At 34.8% G+C, this 3,035-nt stretch overlaps 1 long non-coding RNA gene across 1 annotated transcript; it reads right to left on the reverse strand.

The window, feature by feature from the left end:
* Nucleotides 1-2,508: 2,508 nt before the first annotated feature.
* Nucleotides 2,509-2,822, reverse strand: LOC110268584. Its single transcript, XR_002356823.1, has 2 exons — nt 2,690-2,822; nt 2,509-2,551 (listed from the first exon to the last, which is right to left on the reverse strand). It is a non-coding gene; the product is annotated as an uncharacterized LOC110268584 (long non-coding RNA).
* Nucleotides 2,823-3,035: the final 213 nt, after the last annotated feature.

Here is a 3,035-nt window from a genome sequence, read left to right on the forward strand (position 1 = left end):
AGTAGTGTAGGGATCCAATTGAAAGGAAAAAAAGTATAGGGACCTAATTAAAAATTTGGTGAAACTATAGGGACCAACAGAATAATTAAACCATAAATAAACTAGAATGCTAGAATAAATAAAAGTAGAAGAGAAACTAAATTAAAAGAACATTGAACCTGGAATTGTGAAGGAGTAAACCTAACCTAAGAGAAATCCTAAATCCTAAAACCTAAGAGAGAGGAGAGAGCCTCTCTCTCTAGAAAACTAGATCTAAAACCTAAAATTGTGAATAATGAATAGTGTCCATTGATTCCCCCACTCTGTAGCCTCTAATATGTATTTTCTGGGCCAAAAACTAGGTCAAAAACAGCCTAGAAATTGCCCCCAGCAATTTATGATATGTCCAGCACACAGCAAAGTCACGCGTACGCGTGGATTGAATTTTCTCCAGGTCACACGTACGCGTGATCCACGCGTGTGCATCACCTAACAGCATGGCAACTATGACAAATTATATATCGTTTCGAAGCCCCGAATGTTTGCTTTCCAACGCAACTAAAACCGCCTCATTTGGACCTCTGTAGCTCAAGTTATGGTCGATTTAGTACCAAGAGGTCTGGCTGGACAGCTTTAGTAGTTCCTTCAATTCAGTTTCTTGTATTCCTTCCACTTTTGCATGCTTCCTTTCCATCCTCTAAGCCATTCCAACCCTATAAACTCTGAAAACACTTAACACACATATTAAGGCATCGAATGGTAATAAGAGAGGATTAAACATAGCAAATTTAAGGCCAAAGAAGCATGTTTTCAATCATAGCACAAAATCAAAAAGGAAAATGTAAAACATGCGATTTCTATGAATAAATGTGAGAATAGTGGATGAAATCCACTCATATAAGCACAAGATGTACCACAAAATAGTGGTTCATCAACGCACTGAAACACATCAAAAAATGAATTCAATGAGATAAAAATTAGAATAAAAAAATGAAGAAAATAGGTAACTCTCTTTATCCTCTTGTTTCTCCTTTCCATCTAACAGAAAATCGAAAAACAATCTCTCTTCATGAAGATGGAGTTCAAAAAATTAATTAAAATTATTCAAAACTGCTATGAATTACATATTAGAAACCCAAATTTAATCTAATGCCTATAATTTATAGGATACACGAGAAATCCTAAGATACATGAGAAATCCTAAATCAAGATAAACCCATTTACATATAGCCAACTAATCAAGATGCTAAAAAATTATGAAGACACAAATGAATTAGAATACAACAGAATATATTACAAATATAAATTCACGGTGCTCTCATCCACAAAAAGCATTTACCAAGGTCCTACAATAGATAATCTTACTTGTGATTATGATTATAATTTATAAATATAAAAGGCTCCTATAACATTATAGCCTCTTTTACTTTAGAATTCAAATTCAATGCGAAGTTATTTCTAATTTCTTTACACAAAATGCTATTATTATAAAGAAAGTAGCTAAATTCTCCTTTCCAAAAAACCTCACTTTCATGAACCAAAAAATTGAAACAATAACCATTAGGTAGAAGAATACATACCACAAGAACACCAAATAGTTTTATAAGAAACAAACCATCTCCTTTCAATTTCTCCTGAAATTTTCCATTTGAAGCTAACTCTCTATCAGACTACAATGGCACAAAACCTCACAAAAAACTTCTACAGAAAAACGAATGAAATCAGAATCGATACCTTCTCAGCAAGAAGCCTAATATCATAAACAATGGCATACCAAGCATCCATAACCCAGGCAGATTCCCAATTTCAAGACTCCTATGTCGACACACTGAAACACATCAAAAAATGAATTCAATCAGATAAAAATTAGAATAAAAAATGAAGGAAATAGGTAACTCTCTTTATCCTCTTGTTTCTCCTTTTCATCTAACAGAAAATCGAAAAAAATCTCTCTTCATGAAGATGGAGTTCAAAAAATTAATTAAAATTATTCAAAACTGCTATGAATTACATATCAGAAACTCAAATTCAATCTAATTCCTACAATTTTATAGGATACATGAGAAATCCTAAGATACATGAGAAATCCTAAATCAAGATAAACCCAACTAACCTCCGAGATCTAATCGAAGATCTTCACGGCCGACATCATCAGATCTGAGAATCAAAAGTAAGAGAGAAATCGAACTTGTAAAGCTAAATATCTTTCGGTCACTCCGACAAATATCCCCCAAAAATCGGTACTCATCTCTCTAAACCCTAACCTAATAGCACAGTAGAGCAATGGCAGAAACAGGTGTCAAATAATAACATTTATTCTCATTTCATATACCAACAGATCAGAGTATACATAATATTAATTAACATTTATTTGAAACAATATCAAAAAATTCCTAAAAAACACGATGGCTAAACATCCGATATCTAACCTGTTCTAGTGAGCGAAAATTTGGAATTAAAGGACCTCTGCTGTGTTCGGCCCACTTTTTCAGCCCTTCATCCGAGGTCTCCCATTTCAGTCGTGAACTGGCCATAATGGTTTCCTCTGTGGCCTCCACAATGCCTCCAGAAACTGGTAGAATGCAAAAAACGATCGACAAACAGAGAACAGGGTTTGAGAGTGAGAGCGACAACGTGAGAGAGAAATAAAAAAAATGAGAGAGAAAGAGAGTGTCACACAGAGAAGATGGAAGGATCGAGGTCACAACACCGAGAGAAATGATCCAGGCCAGAAGGAGAGAATAGCCAATTGAGGAGAGAACGACAGGAATTAGGGAATTAGGATTTTCGAGAGAGATAGAGAGGAGAGGGACAGCGTCAAACGAAAGATAGAGAATGGAAAAAGAAGATGAAGGCGAGAACGAAACCCTTCTGAGTTACTCTGTTTTCAATTTTTATTACAAATTAATCTGAGAGTGACGCGTGACTTCAGGAGCCACGGTCATTATTCAAGTAATAGAGATATTGAGGATTGTGATTTGAATTGGGTTTTATATGCCTGTTTTATATGCCTCATCTAGAAGCTCAATGTGTTCAAAGGAGAGAATCTTATTTAC

This window comes from Arachis ipaensis, unplaced genomic scaffold, assembly GCF_000816755.2.
Source record: "Arachis ipaensis cultivar K30076 unplaced genomic scaffold, Araip1.1 Aipa835, whole genome shotgun sequence".
Taxonomy (NCBI): domain Eukaryota; kingdom Viridiplantae; phylum Streptophyta; class Magnoliopsida; order Fabales; family Fabaceae; genus Arachis; species Arachis ipaensis.